General features: G+C 34.7%; 1 protein-coding gene across 1 annotated transcript in view; it reads left to right on the forward strand.

Moving 5' to 3' along the window:
* Positions 1-21,835, forward strand: part of ADARB2 (adenosine deaminase RNA specific B2 (inactive)) — a 479,733-nt gene that overhangs the window by 362,872 nt on the left and 95,026 nt on the right. The gene's annotated exons all lie outside the window — the stretch shown is intronic.

Below are 21,835 nucleotides of genomic sequence, written 5' to 3' on the forward strand. Positions count from 1 at the left end.
TGAATGGAGAGTTAAAGGACAGATAAATAAAGAAGGATATTTTTAGATATTGCAAATCTGCTGAAAGAAATGAAATTGTTTCTGCCCTCAAGAAATTTGCAATCTATTAGGGAAAAGAATAGACTTTTAATCATAGAAGAAAATACTGACAACATAGAAGACTCCCAACTTTTATATGTTCTTTCTTATATTTCAATTCATTTATTTCAATATTTATTGAGTACTTTCTATTTTTTCAATGGGCAGTGTTAATTTCAAACATATTATATATCCTGTGTGGAAGGAGGAAATTAGTTAAGTACTTTGAGAAACATTAAGAAAAAATGAAACTTTTATGAGATCATAGATCTAGAACAAAAAAAGACTTTAGAAATCATCTAGTCTAACACTTTTTACAGGAAGAAAGGAAAACTGAGGAAGGAACGAATCTGAGGCCCAAAGAAGTTAAATGATTTGCCCAAAGCTATACGCATACCAAAAAAAAAAAAAAAAAAAAGAAGAAGAAGAAGAAGAAAGCCTAGAATTTGAACTCAGTTTTTATGATTAAAAATTCAAAGTTTTCCCACTGGATCAAGTCTCATTCCTGCTCTTAAGGAGTTTACATTCTCCTAGAAAAAATATAATGTGTAGGCTAGTGAGTAAATATAAATTGATTTCAAGAAAGAAGCACACTAATAACTAGGGAGATAAGGAAAAATCTTATTTAAAAAGGAGCACCTGTTTTGTGTTTTGAAGTTAGGAGAAAATGCTTCATGTAGGGAATTGTTGCTGTTTAATTGTTTCAGTCATGTCTGCCTCTTCATATTTCCATATTGGGTTTTCTTGGCAAAGATACTGGAGGGGTTTGCCATTTCCTTCTCCAGGTCATTTGACAACTGAGGAAACTAAGGCAGAATTAAGTGATTTGCTCATAGTCACACAGCTAATAAGTGTCTGAGGCCAGATTTAAACTCAGGAAGATAAGTGTGCCATTTAGTTTCAGATTATCTTGAATATGATAGGCAGTTAAGAAATGCTTGTTGGATTGGGTTGGTTATCTGTCATTCAAGAACTAGGCTAAGGAAGTTCAGAGAGGTTCAGCCACAGAAAGCTGGACATCAAATCATTCATTCTCTGGACTGCTTCAATATACACAGTGGTAAAAAACGGTGCCCACAAAAAAAAAGTCAAGGGGCTTCTTCAGGAGAAATTTTTAAATGGCTAAGTTTGAGATCTCCCTAGTCTTTTATTTACTAGAAGAACTCAGGATGGAGTGAGAAGGCACTGGTGAGTTGAACTTCCAAAAGTGATATTGCCTCAGTTAGCAAATATTTATTAAGCATGTACTATGTGCAAGGTATAGTATTGCTTTCTAAATCTTATCTCATGATCTCAGGTACCTAGCTATGAGCTGTTCACCCTTTCAAGAAGAGTCAAAACAATGACAATGAGAAAAAAAAAAGAAAACAGGTTCATTATAGTAAATACCAACAGTAAAATAAACCAGTTTATTTGTAATTACTGGGGTGGCTAGGTAACACAGTAGATAGAGTGCCAGCTCAAGAATCAGGAAAGTTCATCTTCTTGCATTCAAATCTAGCCTCAGACACACACTAGCTGTGTGAGCCTGGGCAAATCAATTAACTATTTGCCTCAGTTTCTCATCTGTAAAAGAAACTGGAGAAGGAAATGACAAACCACTCAGGTATCTTTGCCTAAAAAGACCCAAACTGGCTCATGAAGAGTCAGACATGACTGAAATAACTGAACAACAAATTTGTGATTATCGGCTTTGGCAGGACCAATCACAACTATGTGCATTGTTGGGGATGTAGAGAAAGAAGAAGCTCACCTTGCTAAGCTCAGCCTCTTTCTTTCCATCCAATATCATCTAATAAAATGCATGTATGATATTTAATACCATAACAGACCAACTTCAGAGTAAACAGCATGAACACACTTGTGTTATTCCCCCACCTGGGGAAGCACCCAGGTCATTCCTTGAAACTCCCACAGGGCAATACTTTTTTTAGAGCAATATGTTTTACAACACTTGGAACACTTTCCCCCTAGAGAAGCTACCTAGTAAGTCTTAAATCGTTTAAAGGGGAGCTTTGAAGAGACAATAGTAATAATTGTAGCAGAGTGCTTTATTCTTGCTCTTGGCATCCCAAGGACACTCATTAATGCCTGAGAGTTGGGAAGTAGAAGAGGGTCAGAGAGAGAAATGAAACTAAGAACCTAAAAGAACTAGTCTGATAAAACAACAAAAACCCATTTTATTGAGAGTCAGGCCCCATAATGGGAATTTACAATCAAATTCTTTTGCAGAGGCCATAAATATCATTGCCTAGTCCATTATTCCCAATGACTAGAGTCCTTATAGAGCTTTTACCTAGTTAAAGAAAACCCATTTGTGCTAATTTAATAGCTTGGGTACAGGAGAGTCCCACCTGAAGCTCATCTTGAAGCATACTCCAAGTTGCAAAGGGATCACTGTTTGAAATAATCACAGCATCTCAAGGTCCAAGAGATATCTCAAAAGGTCATCCAGTCCATTTTCCTGCTTCCAGACCAAAAAACTATTTTTCAAGCCCTTCACCAAAGAGTTCAAAATTCTTCTTCCTACATCAGGCATGAGTCTAACAATTCCTATTCTGTTGGTGACTCCAAGAAATTCCTCCTCGACTCTCTTGCTTCTTTCAGTACTCATTTTAAAAACTACCTCCTACTTTCCTGATTCCTCCACTTTTTACTGCCTCCCTCCTTCCATCAGCCAAAGTGACCTTTTATTTATTTCACAAATATTTTGTATCTATCTATATATGTGCTTATTATTTTCCCCAATACAATGTCAATGCCTTGATGTCAGGTTCATTTTGGGTTTTGTGTCCCTAATGTCCCCATGCTTCTAATTGCACATTCCCTGACACATGGTAGGTGCTTAATAAATACTTTATAATGATACTGCTTGATTGATCTACATCTCTCTCAAATGATAGCTATCTTTATTGTTTATTAAGGAAAGTGAGCAGGGTTCTTGGAATTAAACAGTCCCCGTTGCTTTAGCTCTCAGCTTAACAGTAGCCAATTCCATTCACTCCCTTTATAGATCTTATTTACCAATCTATTAATAATGCAAGGTTTTTCCTCTTCATCCTTAATCCTTTCTAGTTGTCTATATGATTATGTGTCAAGCTCAGAGCTTGACACTTTAACCTAATAAAAATAAGACAATGACTGAATATCCATTTATCAATCATTCCATTCATCAACAATTTAATGACCATTTACCATGCATAGAGCATAATATAAATCAAAATTTTATTTTTGTTTCTATGATAGCATTTCTTTGTAAATATAAAACTATCATTATATGGTATATAGGGCTTTTGTTTGAATTTTTGCATGTTTTATCTTTTAACCTATTGTCCTTCTTTAAACAGATCCATTTGTTGTCCCTACAGGAGGTGTTTGCACATGATCAGTTATGTGGGAATTTTGAATTCCACATCATGTTATATCACCTTTCTCTGAGTATATTGCTTGCCCTTCCCAAAATATGGTACAGAAGACTGAACACAATACTCCAGAGGCAAGTCTGCCTAGTACAGAGCACAGTGAGACTACGATTTCTTTTGTTCTGGACACTACACGTCTGCTGATACTGCCCAAGATCATGACAGCTTTTTTGCTTGCTGCGTTAGATTAATTTACATTAAGCTTATGGTCCCCTAAAACCCTCAATGAGGAGTTCTCAATCTTTTTTGTTTCATGAACTCCTTTGGTAGCTTGTTGAAGTCTGTGGAACTGTAAGAATAATTTGTGTTGCCTACATTTAATAAATTTTTTAAAATGCTAAATTTCAGTTAGAGCCTGGTGAAAAGAAAAGTGTAATTTTTCCCATCCAGGTTCACATACCCTCCCCTCACCAAAAATCTATCCATGATTCCTTGAAATCTGTGGACACATTTTAGACTTTTCCAAGGAACTATTGTCTAATCACATCTTCCACATCCTGTTTTTAAATATGTGATTTGTTTTATTTTCACTCGTGTAGGACTTCACATTTATACCCATTTCATTTTATTAGGTTTATTCCATCGTTCTAAATCATCAAAAATATTGAATCTGAATCTGCTAATATTTTGTCTATCTCTGCTATATTTATGTCATCTTCAAATTTGATAGCTATGAAATGAATGCCTTCATCCAAATTAAGGATGAAAAAATATATATTGAACATGATCCCTTTTCTATCACACTCCATTATATCTTCTTTTTAGGCTGACATCAATCCATTATTCACCAGTTTCTGGACTCCATTCATTCCACCAGTTTTGAATGCATCTAACTGTACTTTCATTCAGAGTATCTTTCTACATTCTTGTCCAAGAAAATAACTGAGAGACTTTTCTAAATGTCTTATAACAATCAGGTTTATATTGTGTCTGTGGCATTTTTTACCTTATGCTAGGCTGCATAATCTTATTCTTGATGAAATTCATAGTGATGACCCCATTCCTTTCTATCTGGTTCCAAACCATTATTTTAATAACACCTTTTTTTCCAAGAATCAAAGTTAAGCTCACCAGCTAATGTTTTAGAAAAATCCATTTTCTAGGTCCCTTGGAAAATCGATACCACACCTGGCCATCTCCTATCATGAGATATTTCTCTTCTTCATAATTATTCAAATATCATTAACTATGATTCAGCAAATATATTCAGAAATTCTAATAGAATTCTAAAAAAAATTGTAGGTCACATTGATTTGAGCTCATTGAGAGCAGCTAACCACCCTCTAAACATTTCACTTATCATAGAATAACCATATTAGTCATTCTTTGAAGACTGTCTATATTTTTCCAAAACTTGTAGTTATACACTATACAAATAATATCATTGCTTTTATTTTTAAAATCTTTGATAGGGTGAAATTAAGATCATTATGAAAGTATCATGTAATTTCCCAAAGGCAATCCAATCATATAAGAAAGTCTCACTTTCCTTCTCAGGTTCAATTTTTTTCCCAGATTACTGTCCATGTATAATGCCTGTACAAGATATCTCTATTTAAGGTCCCATAGTTTGGCATTCAATTAAATACTATTATCTGAATTACATAAATTCTCCATCTACTTTTTTCTCTGTAGAAAGATTGAATTCTTTTGAGAGATTATAAATCTCATTTTGAACAAAGCTTCTTAAACTGTGGGTTGTAACCTCAAATAAAGTGATTTAACTGAAAAGAGGAATTGCAAACTTAAGACTTGTTATAAGTAAATATTGGATTTGTATACATGTTCTATATACCCGGGGTCACATAAAAATTTCTTCGGCAAAAAGGGATCACTAGTATAAAAAGCTTAAAAAACTCTGATGTAGAAGATTCTAATAATAACTCTCTGAAGCAATAAACTTGAGAGTCATCCAAAAGAAAACAGAGAAGTTTATTATAGGGGTAAATAAGCTACAATGTATCCCCAACCAAGAAATCTGCAGAAATGGAATAAAGAATGTCACCAGAAACAAGTGAACAGATAAGAAGGTAAGTCAATCCTTTAGCATGAAACAGTGGCAACTGCTGCATAGTCTATGCTTAATTGCAATCCATAAAAAGCTAAGAGATCTAGAAGGAAACTTCCTAGTATGTCAAGTTTACTCTCTGCTGAAATTTTATGGGAAGCAGTCAACAAGAATTGCACAGGACACAGATTGTGATCTCTATCACTGCAAGTATCACAAGTCCATCCAAAAATTGAAGCTATCCACTATTGTTCAACACTTCCTAAGTTGAAATTTTTTAATAGATAAAAATTGTATAGAGAAATTTTTTTATAGGAACTGCCCCATCATGACCATCCATTTTCATTATTCCCTAATTTTATATAAATGCTACCCACTATCCCTTTCTCAAGCTTCCTTTTGTCTACCACATAGTTCAAAAAGTCTTTATTATACTTATCGTTCATTGAAAAACATAGCTTGCCCTGATATTCTTTACTTTGTTAAATGTTTCAGCTCCACATAGGGAAAGCACACGACTAGAATCAACTTACTATGTTACACTTTGGTCAAGTCACTTAACATTTCTGAGTTTCTTGTCATTTACAAAAATTGAGATAATAATGCTTGCCCTGACTATATCAGCATTATTGTGAAGATCTGATGAGATAATATACGTAAGGTATTTTGTTAACTATAAAATGCTTTCTAAACATAAGGTATTGTTATTATTATTATTCCTCTGTGGTTCTCAGGAATGATTGATGGTGGCCCTGCAGTGACTTCAGTCAATTCACAGGATGCATTGCTTTGAATTATTCAGCACTTGCAACCAGTCTCATGTGTCTCTCCAGGAACAGATTTTCGGGTTAAGGATTGAGGAGGAAGAAAAAAAAAAAACAAAAGGTTTATCCTTTTTGGTATTTGTTAACAAGTTCAGTATCGACTTCAAAAACGATTCTGCAAAATAGGCCTTGATGTTCTTCATTACCTAAGCAATAACTGCAAAACTGTTCTTAGATGTAGCAAAAGCCTGGAAACTAAATATTACCTCCTTTAAGGAACAACTGCTATTTCAGTGGGAAATCTTGTTTTCTCTAAATTCATTGAAATGGTACTTCTTGTTTACATCTTTTTAAAACAAGATGAATGCAAATAGCAATGAATCAACCCCGAACGGAGGATCTCATCTGTTAGCATCCTTGCATTAACACACTAATGTGAATTTAAAGATTCTAATTAAAACTAGATACAAAATGTTTTAATGAATAAATCAGAAAGCACCAGCTTTATAAAAGTCGAGGCAACTGAGTTTTATCTCCCACAGCACTATGAATTTATTTTATACATTTTAGTTTCCATGGTATTCCAATTTAAAATGGGGAATTGAAGCAATAAGGAGACAGTTTTATAATGCTGCTATCTCTAGGTAGATACAAGTTGATAGGAGTATAGGAAGACAGGTGGTTGACTAAGAGAAAAAGAAACACAGACACATACTCATAGCTTTTAATTCTCAATTATGAAGGTTAATAGAGGTAGTACTAGGTTATTCCCAAGTCACAGTTTAGTAAAAAAAGCCTCAATTCCTTCGTAACTTTTGGGAGAGCTTCAATGAACAGCTAAACTAATTGGTTTGAATTCCTTTGCGTCCTCCTTCTTACCCTCTGCAAGAGGGACAGGTAAACAGGAAAGGGTCCAAAAACAGGCTGGAAAATCTACAAAATTATTGATGTAAAATAGAGAAACAGATTTCCACTTGACAGTAAGATTTAAAGATCACTTTGTGATGGAAGGTCACAGTATTCTGAAGAAATATGCCCTCTCAACCACAAGCACTATTTCAAAACCTATCTAATGTCACTCAACTAGATAACAATGGGCAAGTCATTTATCTGTTCTGAACTCAGTTTCCTCATCTATCATGTGAGGGAGTTACACTAACTTTAAGATTTCTTGCAGCTCTAAATCTATGATCTTATAATTTTTTTTTCTTTTTGCCATCCCAGAAATTCTTCCCCCCAGTACCTCTCTTCCTCTCAACCTAAGCTTTATAACCATTCAGCCCCACTAATTTTTTAAAATTGTATTTCAGGCCACTCAAAAAAAAAAAAAAAAGCTTGATTGCCTTTCAGCATGTCCCAAAGAAAGTTTATCATCTTTTCTCCCATACTGATTGCTCTTTCCAATGGTCCTATTACATTCAAAGATACAACTATTCTTCATCACTAGTTCTAAAACCTAGATGTCATCCTTGACTCCTCACTCTCATTAACCCCACATATCCAACCATTTACTATATCTTGCTGTTTCTACTCACAATATCTCTAATGGATGCTCTCTTCTTTCCACCTATAAATCCCCCACCAAGATTCAGGCTATCACAAGTTCATGCCTGGACTCTTATAAGAGCCACTCCTAATTGGTCTTCCTGTATCTTCTCTCCTCATTCCATTCCATCATCCACATAGCTGCCAAAGTAATTTTTCTAAGGTGTAGCTATGACTAGTTCACTCCTTCCTCAGAAAATGTCAGTGTCTCCCAAGTAAATGAGGCAAAGTGGCCCAAAGGAGAGAGTGTCAGCCCCACAGAAAGTTCAAATCCAGCCTCAGACACAAGTCACTTAACCCTCTTTGCCTCAGTTTCATCATCTGTAAAATTAATTGGGAAAGGAAAAGGCAAATCACTCCAGTACCTTTGCTAAGAAAATTCTACTTCTAGGATAAAATATAAACTTCTCAACTTATCATTTGAAGTTCTTCATATTCTGGCCCCTTCCCATCTTTCTAGCATTTTTGTATTACTCTCCTCCCTACACTCCATGGTCCACTGATATTAGCCTACTTGATATTCTTGTCACATGATGCTTCAACTCCCATTTCTGATCCTTTGTACTAGCTATTCTCCATGCCTGAATGTTCTTGTTCTTCACATCTGCCTCTTGAAATCTATAGATTCCTTCAAGATTTAGCTGAAGCATTGTTGTCTTTAGTATTTCGATATTCATATATATATCTCAATATTCATATATATATCGATATTCATATATATATATATATATGTACGTTATCTCTTCTCTCGCCCATTAGAATATAAACTCCTTAAAGACATGAAAACAGGGACTATATTTGCTTTTTTCTTTGTAGCTTCAGCTCTTATCTCAGTTCCCATACATACATAATAAAGGCTAAATACATGCTTGTCTATTGCTTAAATATTGATAGAATCATACATTTTATTTAACATTGCTTATACCTCTATTATAGACTAGAGCTCCAAAGCTCTCATTGTTTACATTCCCATGTAATTACTCATGCCCCAGAAAATGGCAAAGAAGAGAACATCTCTGTTGCTCTAGTCCTGAGAGAGTGGGAAAGAGAGAGAGACAGAGAGAGAGACAGAGACAGAGAGACAGAGAGAGAAATATTTGAAATATATTTAAATATGCATACACATATACACTTGTTCACATATGTATCCATGTATACATGTGTATATAAACATATATGTATACAGACATTAGAACAGAATCTCCCTGAGGGAATAGATGGTTTTGTGTGTCAGCAGTACTTCACACAATGCCTGATACATAGTAAGTGTTTAATAAATTCTGTATCTATCTAAAAAGAGTCAGGACACAGAAATAATATGCAATTTGTGATGAGGTAGTTGGTCAGGCACAAAGAGTAGTTAATTTAACAAAAGTTGTTTTAGAACTGACAGATTGGATTTTGAACCAGTCAATAGAAGGTGGTTTCTAAATGCATATCAGTGGTAAGGGAAGGAAAGATTTTACAGAAGATGTAGTGAAGTAAGTAGAATATAATCATGATTATGATTACATGCACACACACACATACAAACACACACACGTAGAATATAATCATGCAGAATTAAGAAAATATAGTTCTATTATGCAAAGGTTGGAGTGAATGGTTTCAGCACTATCTTATATGAACTCTCTGCTCTAAACAAATGGATCCACTCAGTGACATATAATCACAAAGAACCTTTAAGACTAGCTGTCAGATAGAAAAACTTGGGCCCAGAATGAATATATGAGTGTCGGTTAGGATTTGAACCTAGGTTTTCTGAACCAAATCCAGGACTCTTTCTTTTGAACATGCTTTGTGTTTTCCAGCTTGTACATCTTTCATTAAACCACCTGAAATGTTTTGTCTCCTCTCTCCTTAACTAAATATGATTCATCCTTCAAATTTTAGCCTAAATGGTTCAAGTCCCACCCCTTCCTGAAGCCATATTTTCCTTCCTCTGAACTCTGGTAAAAAAAACTGCAATAGCAAGGAATGTGATCCATATGGACTAAATTTCATTGTCAGCACTATGTTTGGGGCATCTCCATTAACCTTTTTGCAGTGAAGTATTTTAGAAAAGGTTCCCTTCATAAACAATCTCTCTGATTATATGTTGCTGCCGAATTGTCTCAAAATTTTACTACAATCTCTATCATTACCTATTAAGCAGTTTAGATTTTATATAATTTTTGAACCAACTATTTCTTAATTTATTTTTTTTTAATTATTGGTTTGATTTTTCTACTTTTCTACAGAAACTGAATTCTATCATTACTCATATATCCAATTTACTAGCTAACTTTCTGATCAACTCATGCCTCTTGCTACCTTTTCACTAACATATGACCTTTATGGTCATCTCTATATATTCCACTTTTTACTAGGCTCACTCCATACCTGTCTAACCCTATCCCAGCCTTCTACTAGTTGCTTCCAACAAAATTATTTCTTCCAAATCCTTACTCTAACTGAAACTAAACTTATCTGTGTGATTCTTTTTAATTTCTACCTTTCCACTCTTTCCAATGAAAGCTGCTTTTCCATTCTCCTCAGCAAGGGAGAGAAAGGGAAACTCAGAAAATTTCGTGCATTCCTTTCTTTTCTCTGATTTTTCTTTCACTGATTCTTGTAAAAGCTCATGCACACTAAATGAAAGTTTTGTCCCTCTGGGCAATTCTTATCACTTCCATTTTTTTGCAACATATCTTCCTTCTTTCTCTTCCTGCTACCACCATTCTAAATTCAACCCTCATTGCTTCTTATCTAGACTTAATAATCTAACTAGCCTCCCTGACTCCATTCTTTTTCTTTTCCAATCAATCCTACATGACACTGCCACATTAATTTTCCTATTACATGGGCTTCATCACATCACTCTCTGATCAAAATCTTTCAGTAAATCCTCAGTAAAAAGTATTTTAAACTCTTGAGCATACCATTCATAGCCCTGTTCTGTCTGGCACAACTTAAGTTTCTAGACTTCTTTCCTCTCTTACCAATTATTGGTCATTTGAAGTGAAAAGGATTGTTAGGGAGATATGAAAAATAATTTGACTTATAATGTTGAAAAGGTAACAATTATGAAACATTTAAGAACAATCCACAAAGACCAATCAATCACAACTTCAGAATAAGGATGCTGAATACCACTTGCTACTTTTGACAAAGAGACTATCAGCTAGAGGGACAGAATAAGACAAACATTTTCATAAATGGTCATTTGAATTTGCTTATTTATTACCAAGGATAACTTTCTTTTGGAGGGGAAGAGTAATGATAGTTATGCAAAAAAAAAAAAAAAAAGAAAGAAAGGATCATTAAGTAAACATTAAATTATCAAGTAAAACAAGTAGAGAAAGGTTCAAAAGGAGATAAACATGGCATTATTTAAATTCTTGTGTTAAATTGAATATATATTTTAATAATTTTTAAAACTGCAAATAATATAGATTTGAAGTTTCATATGCAATCCTCTTTTTATGTTGGCCATGTATGGTAATGTCCATGTATGTTGGAATTCATCAAGTTCATAATAATAAGAAGAAAAGAACAAAGAAAGAGAGTGTTTGCTAGTATTCCTTTGAAATAGTTGGCCTTACCCCACCCATATGCAAATCTAACCTTTTTGATATTTCAGCCTTATAAACCCAAAGACAGAATTTCAACAAGAAAATATTTACTAAAGACTTTCTCCTTTATAATCTATTGATTTTAATATCCTTACCACTTCTGTTGAATGTCAATTTTACCCTGAAGACTGCCACTGCAAATTCGAACATATTTGAAACATTTTATTTATTTATGCCATCCAAAATATTAGTGCTAGAAATTAATATTAAGTTTGAGCTACTTAATTTTCTGAATTAAAGTTTAATTTTTCCATGTGAAAAGTGCTAGTAATCCCATTTGGTGATCAAGAAGTATAGTCTACATCAAGGCTTCTTAAACTTTTTCCACTCACAACCCCTTTTTGCCTGACAAATTTTTATGTGACCCTGAGTGTATAGGTATATAAAACAGTTATGCAAACCCACACCATTTTATTCAACTCTCTCTTTAATAAAGACTTGTGTTGTTTGTCATCACCTTCAGGGTAATTCCTTATAAGCATGGAGGTGGAATTATTGGCATTGCATTTTGTCACAGTGTAAACTATTCCCCAAATCAGTGAATGATTTGTAGAAGCTGAATTAACCCCTTGAGGTCACTGAGGAACCATTTAGCAAGCATTTTCTAAATTGCTAAATCAACCATTATAATGATTGCAGCTGGGTGTCTCTTTTCCATATTTAACAAAGAAGTATATTGTAAATTACACTTCAGTTGATTGCTGAGACTTTTTGTGAGGGTAAAAAAAGAGATTAGAAATCATGTGGAATTATAACGTCAACTCATTTAATTGTGTTCAGAGTTCTTGAATTGATAATTATCTATCAGCATATACCCTTAACTACCACCCAGTTGAACCTCTCTTAGCACTACCCCAAACATCTCAATTTAACACATAATATCCATCCACACATCCCTCCATAGTTTTCTGTGTTTTCAGATTCCCGTTGCCTCTTCTCCTACTTTTCCTTATATTTCTTAGTGGGAGCCACCAATAAATTCCCACTAGAGCTTCTAGCTATGCTCCCCCTCCCCACTCTTGCCACAGGTGATCCTAAGGAAAATTATGAGAGCAAAGTGAAACACAAAAGCATTAACTGAAAAATAAAGATGGAGGCTGAGATGCTCCTGGATGTACTAGCTTTCATATTGTACCCTTTCCCTATTTTTATGTCACATTGCTTTAATGCAATCTATCCTTTGTCTTAGAGTTGGAAAGGATTTTACATACAACCATGTGTAGGAGGAAAGAAAATGGGAAGGAGGAGGCTCTGAAACTATCATATAATACCATACAAAATTCCAAAGGAGGAAATCTCTCTTAATGTAGATCAGCAACTGTTCCATAGCTTAGAGTCTTAGAAAGTTGCCTGGGGAATTGAGAGATTAAAGGAATATTTTCCAGAGTCAGATAACCAGTATGATTCTTAACAGTCTCCACTGTGCCCCACTGCTTTTCACTAGGCTCAGTCATCCTAAGCAGTCAATAACTATTAAAGGTTAATGTCTTGCCTCTACCAGGCAGTTTAACACATCACCAGAATCTAAGAAGTTGTGACTTCTGCTCAAAAACCTTACCTGACTTCCTCTTATCTATCAAATCAAGTTCACACTGTAACATGCTTTTCAAAGGCTGAATGTTTCACTGACATTTTCAATATAAAGACATACTATTGCCCTACATGAATTTTCTAATCTAAACAAATGGGTCACAATGCTATTGCCAAGCCTTGTTCTTTTCTCCCACCACACTTTATGCATCTCACCTAGTTGAAATGGTTTCCTTTCACCCATTTCCTATGAAAAGGGAGTCCACTTTTCAAATCCAGTTTCATTGCTATCTACTTCATGAATCCTTTATTTGGGTGGAAACACTCCCTAATCTAACTTTCTATAGCATTTATCATCATCAGTGGTAGTAGTAGCAACAGTAGCAGCAACAACAGCACAGCAGTAGTGGCAGTGGTTATGGTGATCAGGATAAGTGGTCATTGTAGTGGAAGTAGTAATTATAATAGTAATGGTAGTGATGATGGCCGTGATGGTGGTGGCAGTAATTGTATTTATGAAATACTTTTAAATATGTTATTTTATTTGATCCTCACATCACTCTGTGAAGTAACTATTATTATTATTATTCTCAAATACAAAATTTTACAAAAGAGAACACAAATTAAGAGAGGTTAAGTGACTTAATTAAGTGACACAAATTAAGAGAAGTTAAGTGACTTATGCAGAATCACAGGGCTGGGAAGTATCTGAAGCAAAACTTGAAATCCAGACTACCTAAAGCCAAGTTCAACACTCTGTCCACTGATCGTCCCTATTTTGTGGTTCTTTATCATCCTAACCATCAATAGCAAATAGTACTGGAAATATGTAGAATATCATGTAGACTATCATGATACCAACAACATAGGATAAATTGTGACCCATTTGTTTAGATTAGAAAATCCATGTAGGTATTTAACGCCATCTAGGGGAGGGGGTGGAGAAAGAGAAGGGAAAAGTCGGAACAGAAGTGAGTTCAAGGGATGATGTTGTAAAAAATTACCCAAGCATATGTTCTGTCAATAAAAAGTTGTAATAAAATAATAATAATAATAATAAAATTTTAAAAGAAACTTATTAATTGAAAAAAATTCATGTAGGGCAATAGTATGTAGCCTGCTCAGTCCATCTGGGGAAACAAAACAGATACATGAAAACATAACCATTCAAACTAGTGTAAGTACCAGACAGACACACAAGTGCTATTGGGGTTCAAGGAAAGGAGACATTGCTATGGTTGGGCCAGTTAGAAGATTTTCTAAAGAAAGTGAGATTTTAGGTAAGTCTTGAAAAAAAGGATAAAACCTTATTTATGATAAAGTCTCTCCTCTAGTCTCCTCTAGTGTTTAGAACACTGCTTAACAGATTGTACTTATTCAACAGTTATTTGTGGGAGAAATGAGCATTAGAATGTTTTTTTTTAAATTTACACTAAGATTAATTCCTTAAGGCCAAGACCATATCATAGATCATCTTTCTATTTCTTAGGACCTAGCAGAGTACTCGACACATAGCAGGAATTCAATAAAATATGTTGAATTAAATCAAATTATATAATATGTGAATAGAATTATACAAGTAGATTGAACTGAACATATACAGCTCCTCAGCTGTACCCTGAAATCACTATTAACTTTTATTCTAGGCACTTTGACTTTTTTCTAATACAAGTACTGACGGTAAAGAAAATCAAATTAATTTAGAGTTCTGATTAATTGTGTTCTGGTTAATCAAAATTATTGTATATGTTAAATCCCAATTAATGAAAAATAAAAATTTCTTATACTTAAGTTAGATAGTAGGAATATATATACATAAATCAGTATTTAATTTATAATTCTTCTCTCCCAATTCCTTCTGTAATCAACTGAAGTATCTTTTACATATAGAAATAATTTTTAAGATGAAAAAAGATATGGAGCAGCAATCATGTATGTGATTTAATTAACAGTTGATCACTTAAAATAGCTATGATGACTTTTACTAGGTTTCAATGCTATGGTGGGATAAATGTGGGGAGAGAATTAATGGGCTTGATTTCCTTGAACATTTCAAATCCCACACATTTTTTAGAGTTTGATTTTAGCTTTGGCTCATATGAAGGGGAGTATTTGATTAGAACTCTTGATTTCATTGATATAATGTTCCACTGAGGAGACTCGCCTTTCCAATTCAAGCCATCACCTACTTTATAATTTAGTGTCTTTAAGTATTAGTTGGGGCAATGAGAGTGGTGTATTTCAGTTCAAAACCTTCTGTAGGAGCCCATTCTACTATACTTTATATCTTACTGAGAAACTAATTCATTGCCTAGACCACAGTGAATATTTCTGATTTATTCATAGAAATGGTTCTTTTAAATTTCTATCTTTTTCATCCCTTATTTCTCAAATGAAACTACAAACATAAAAAAAGTCTAGTTAATTAAATAACTTAAAAAATTTAAAAGGAATCTTTTTTTAGGCAACTAAATGGCATTGTGGAGAGAACACTGGGCCTGGAGTTCAAATTCAGTCTCAGATACTTGGATATATCTGATCTTTGATAGTCACCCAAACCCTGTGTGCCTGAGTTTCCTCATCTGTAAAATGAAAATAATAATAGCACTACCTCCCAGGGTATGGAAGGATATGAGGTTATGAGGATCATTCAAGATAATATTTGTAAAATACTTAATACCTTACACATAGTAGGTGCTATGTAAATGCTAGCTATAACAATAATGAAAAACATTATTTTTACTATTATTATCCTATTATTTTAAACTTTAAGTTTAAATCAAGGAAGTGATAATAGTGTGGTTATAGTATCATAGATTTAGAGCTAGAAAGAACCCCAGACATGACCTCAAAGATGACTGGATTCCACCTTATAATTTTATAAATGAGGAAAGCGAGAGCCATTTAAGTGACTTTCCAAAGTCAAATTACACAGCTAAGGATGGACAAAAGTGATATTCAAACCCAGGACATCCTGATTCTAAGTCTAATTCTTTTTGAGTTACTTTTAATATGACTTTTAGGTTTATAAGACTCTTGTATGAAAAAAATGTTAGTAATATGAGTGTTTAGGGTACCTTTACAGAAAGAAAAGTCCCCAGAGAAATGGTATGAATCTTGAACCATAGGCAGAACCCACAGAAGCAGAATGAAATGGAAAGGATACTATACTGTGAAAGATTTAGGAAAAGTCAGAGGGGAGGGGATGAAAGGATAAGCAAAGACCTGTAATCAAATATGAAGATGGTACATTTGAGGAATATTTAGGAGTCTAACTGGTAAGAAATATTTTGTAATAACTGACCTTATCACTAGATATAGTGGTACCTGTGTTATATCTCCCAAATGAAAACGTCAACTATGGCAAATCAGAGTAGGACCCTCAGATTTCAGTTGCTTCCCAGATTTCCTAAATTGAAAAAAAAAAAAAAACCATGCCTGGATATTATTTTTACTATCTTTCTTTGTTGTGGTTGAGGGAGCCATCCTTAAGGTGGAATATTCAGACAGAGTGCTAAATAATAACTTTGATTGCAAGCATTCTTTCCCTAGAGAATTAAAATGGCTTGTGGCCATGAAGAAGGCCCAAATCCAATAATTTATCCCATTTCTGCATTTCTTCAAATGATTCTATTAGTAGCTGGATGAGGCTGAGGTTAATTAGCTCATAATGAGAGCAGAGTACCTGGGGAGAGGGGCCAAAAAGGCACAAAAGGAAGCCAGGCAGATAGGATTAAACTGGGTTGTAACAGTAGGAGTCATTTGATTGTTTTTTCTACAAAAGTGTGCATTGTACTCATTCTTAAATTGACAATGTCAATCTTTTCTTCTCAATAGAGGTCATCAGCCCTATATCCCTATAGAAGGACTCTTACACCACCTTATGAGTGTATCTGTATGTGTATATAGTCCTTGAGCCTTAGGTCTTCTCTCCATGTTGGCCTTGAAGTGCAAATATGACTCTGTGGTATATCCATGAAGTTGCAGTTCAGCAACAAATTAAAAGACTTTTTTTCACTACACAAAATGAACCCTCAAGTCATCATGACCAAGAGAAATCAGTCAGAGGATCTCTGTCTTCTCTGAAGAGGGGAGGAGGCTGGCTCCATTGTGCATCCCTTGAAGCAAGCCTACTCCTCAGCTTCCATGTGCTTGACAAGAATGCCTGCTGAGTATGCTCCAAGGGGTCAGGGTGAAACTTATGGGACGCTGTACAAAAATTTCAATTGGGGAGGTGGGGGGTTGTTCTATTCATTTACTCTATTAAAATAATTGTTTCCTGTTTTCTTAGTTCTACTTATTTTTCCTTCACATAAATTCATGTTTATATGGGAAGCATATATTCATGCTTCTCAAGAGTCATCATATTCACTGTTTCTTACAGCACATAATATATTATAATCATGTACCACCGTTTGTTTAACCACTTGCCAGTCAATGAGCATCTACTTTATTTTTTTTTTGCTTCTATGAAAAGAAGTGCTATAAATATTTGTAGGTTTTTATCAAATTACTTAGTAAATTTCTGGACATTTTAATCTTCTGTAACAAATATTGACACATAAGCTATGATAATAATGATTTTTTTCCCCACTGAGGCAATTGGGGTTAAGTGACTTGCCCAGAGTCACAAAGTTAGGAAGTGTTAAATGTCTGTGGTCAAATTAGAACTCAGGTCCTCCTGACTTCAGGTCTGGTGCTCTATCCACTGCATCACCTAGTTGCCCCAACAGTGATCTTTTCACACATGATATGTTTAGTACTACAATACAAGGTGGCCAAGTTTGCCAATTCCTTTAGCCTTTTCAAGGAAAAAGTGTACAGCAGATTTTCATTTACCTCAACATCTTTATCTCCTACTTTCATGTATTCAAGAATTCGAATGATTTGGGGTCCTCCAGAGGCATTCTTTGGTCACAGAACAAAGACTCCATATTTAAAGAACCAGTAGAAAAATAAATTACGTAAAAATTGTGGGACTTTTACTGCCCACTATGTCCTTGTCTACCATTCTGCACCATGAATCAGAAGCAGACAGGGTCATAGAGGACTGAGGGACACTTTGCTTTGTCCATTGACTCATGAATTGTGATGGAAAAATAATTAATTTTGAAGTGACTAATCTCTTCCTGATGAGATCCTCCACACTTAGTATGATCTTTAGAAAGCAGACACTATCTATTGATAAGACTCAAAATTTTGTACTTTGGTAAAAGCTGCTAGTGCTTATTCTCTCTCCACTAGTGCATTCTTCAAGAACCCAAGTCACCTCAATGAGACCACAGAAATTCATACAGGAATAGCCAAGAGAGTAAAGAATTTCTATTATCCATACTACAACATGAAGTTGAATAAAAAACCCAGAGAACTGGTCTATCAGTTATTTTATAGAGACATTGTAGATAGACAATGAAACTACCCCAAAACTGAGGAAAAGGAAGGGCAAATTAATCCTAAACTTCTCACTCTAACAAAGTCCAATTTTTTTAATGTCAGTAGTGATACTTATTAATGATACCTATATGACTGTATGGCTTGAAACAGCACTCTGGAGAGTTAAAATTATTGAGAAACCAGAACACAAAAGAGATCATGCATGGGGGTTACATTTATTCTGAAGCATATGAATAACAAAGAATTAAGGAGAAAAAGAATAATATTCTCTAAAAAAAAAAAATGTGAACTAGTCATGTAAAAACAACAAAGAATTACCAATGGACATAGGTCCCTGGGGACTGAGAAAATGTGAATTTTGTCTTTGAAAACCCAATACTTTCCTATAATAGTGAACAGAGCATGTAATCAATAGATATTTGTTGAACTGTTTTTGAAAGATCTTGGACTCAAGTGGTATTTTAAAATATCAAAAAAAAAAAAAAATCTAGAGAATGTTGGTTGAATGGATCCCTTGTAGGATACTTACAGAAATTCAATGATTTTCATTAGATGAAAAATTATGGCTTGGTTACAATCTGCTTCATTGGAAAGAGTACTTACATGATGCTATCACAGATCCATCAATTCATTAAAACACAGATTAATCTTCAGGACCAATAGGACTCTTTATCATAAAAACTTTGTTAAAATCCCATTTCCAAGATATTTTATTGGGCTGAGCTACAGCAGACAGTCTTGTCACTTCTTGAATATAAAAAATCTTTATTCTAGAAAATAACATGTAAAGCAAGTGATTTTTCCTATATACATACATGTGTGCATACATGCATGTATGTGTGTTGGGAGAGACAGAGAGAGAGACACACACAGAGATGATACAGACAACAGAGAGAAGAGAGCAAGTAGGAAAATTGAATGAAGAAGAAGTTTATTTCTTTTTGTCGTTTTAAATGTAATTAGTTTGGTCTAACTTCTAATCCAGACAAGATAGAAATGAAGACTAGGAACTGAGAAGAGATGATTTGGAGTGATGGGGACAAGAAGTTCTTTGAGCTGCTTCTAGCTAAGTTGATAAAAGCAAAAGTCTCTTCCAGTTCTAAAATTCTGAATCTACATTTAGTGTTTTTATCTCACCAATCTGACTACAAGATAGATTATTTAGAACAGAACCCATGATTTATACTTCTCTATATCCCACAGGTGCAAGCATAGTTCTGGCTACATAAGAAGTCTCTATAGTATAACACTGATTGACTCATTTTCCTCGTTCAGAGGGCCAACTTGGGTTTACTATGATTGAATCATATAACACATTAACACACAAGTTCAAACACACACATACATTATCCCAGGTAATTTAAGAGAAAAATCAACATCCCTCTTTTCAAAGTTCTTACACCATAGCAAGTTTTATTTTAAGTATTGTGGGCAAAGGTAATGAACCAGGGTAAATAAATAAATAAGCAAACCCATTAACCAAGCATGGTACTTCCTAAATAATTACCTTCCTGCATTCTTGCACATGCCAACCAAGAAATCCAAAGCCATTATCCAAGAGAGGAACCCCGTTTGGTACGCCCACCCAAGGAAAGTCTAATTTGTACGACATTTATTATTTATATGATTCTCCGTATGTATTTGCAGAACAATTGTAAAAATAATGAGCATTTGCTATCACAGCCACAACAACATATGGGAAAGGCTGTTAACCTTCTGAGACAGCACTTAGGAAAGAGACATAGTTTGCCGTGAGTGTTTTTACAGCCTTGCTTGGTGGGAGAGACAAAAGGGGAGGCAAAAATCTGTTTTGTGAAGTTTTCCTTCCAGGAGATAGGGCTGATTTTGTTTCAAAAGAAGTCACATAATTATCATCTTATTCAATTTTTTAAAGATTTGATTTTTTTTAAACGCCTATAACTTTTTTATATAAAATGGGAACCAGCATGGTGTAGTGAATAGAGCTAGTCTTAGAGTCAGAAAGATCTGCTAGTTATGTGACCCAGGCCTGGTCACTTAACTGCTCACTACTCTAAGGACTTCTCTAAGAATATAGCTACATAGAATATGCCAACCTGCATTAGGAAAGGAAATTCCCTGTACTGTGAAATCACTAGCCTAATTTTACTGATATTTTCTATTTTTTGTTCTTATTCCCAACATTGTCTCTATAGTACCAATACATCTCGCTTCAAAGGAAAACTTCAATCAAATACATAAATTTGCTACAGAACAAAGTTTTTTTATCCAAATTGATTGAATTGGCTTGTCTATATTATATGTGGACATGGAGTTTCTGCAGAGAAAAAGTTTTTACCAAATGAAGTTTTACTCCAAGTGTCACATTTTTAGATCTTCAATCAATCCCATCCCAGGATGGTCAAGGAGGATGGTGAAGGATCTTGAGATTGTATCATAGGAAGATCAATTAAAGGAAATGAGAATGTTTGAAACAAAAGAGAAGCCAATTTAGGAAGTTGGCAAAAAGAATCATGTTACACATGAGCATTAGCTTCATGTTAGGTGTATAGGGTAGAACAAGATCCCTCATAGGATAAATGAGGATGGGGAGAAGTTGGATCAGAAGGATGTGAGAAAGGTATGCTAGTATTTTTTTTTTAATTCTTTGTCCTGTTATCTAAAAATATCAGATGGTGAAAAGCAAATAGTCCAAGCCATCCAAATGTCCTCTTGTGTAGAAGGCTGAAACTATTGAATTCAATGCACTGAGGTCAGAACTGCTGAGCACTTGAGGCTAACTTCTGATTGGATGATATTCTATGGGCATATGCTTGGAAAATGGTCCTTTCCACTATCCGTACTGGCTCAATGATTGATGTATAGAGGACTACAGGAGGGACTAGGGGGTGGAGTAAAGCTAGCCAGGGACACACTCTCAGCAGTAGAGGAGTGAGAGGGAGTCACAGAGAATCTGCTTCCATCCTGTTCAATCCTGCGTCTGGGGACCGAGAATAAAGATTGAGGACTTTTGCTTATCCTAACTCCGGCTGATTCTGGGGTATCCTGGGTGCTAGTGCAGTCATTACACTCTTGTGTCCTCCAAGTTTGTCTTGGACAAGCTCAACCTAGGAACCAATTTACTAATCACTGGTCTTTATATGAAGATTTGTGTTCTTCCTCAAGAGATGCTTCTTTTCTCCCTAACACATAATCAGAAATCATAAAGTCCAAAGAGTTATAAAAATAGAAACCTTTTAGTTGTGTTTTTAATGTTTGACTAGGTAATGTATCATGCATTATTAAATGTAATAGACAGTTAGGAGGTGGTATAGTGTTAGAGCGCTGGGTCTAGGGCCAAAAAGGTTTTCTTCCTGAGTTCATATCTGGCCTCAGATACTCACTAGCTATATGACTCTGAGCAAGTCACTTTATCTGTTATCTCAGTTTTCTCATCTGCAAAATGAGATATAGAAGGAAATGGTAATACTTCATACTTTAGTAAATGGTAATACTCCAGTA

Source organism: Antechinus flavipes, chromosome 5 (assembly GCF_016432865.1).
Source record: "Antechinus flavipes isolate AdamAnt ecotype Samford, QLD, Australia chromosome 5, AdamAnt_v2, whole genome shotgun sequence".
Classification (NCBI taxonomy): Eukaryota; Metazoa; Chordata; class Mammalia; order Dasyuromorphia; family Dasyuridae; genus Antechinus; species Antechinus flavipes.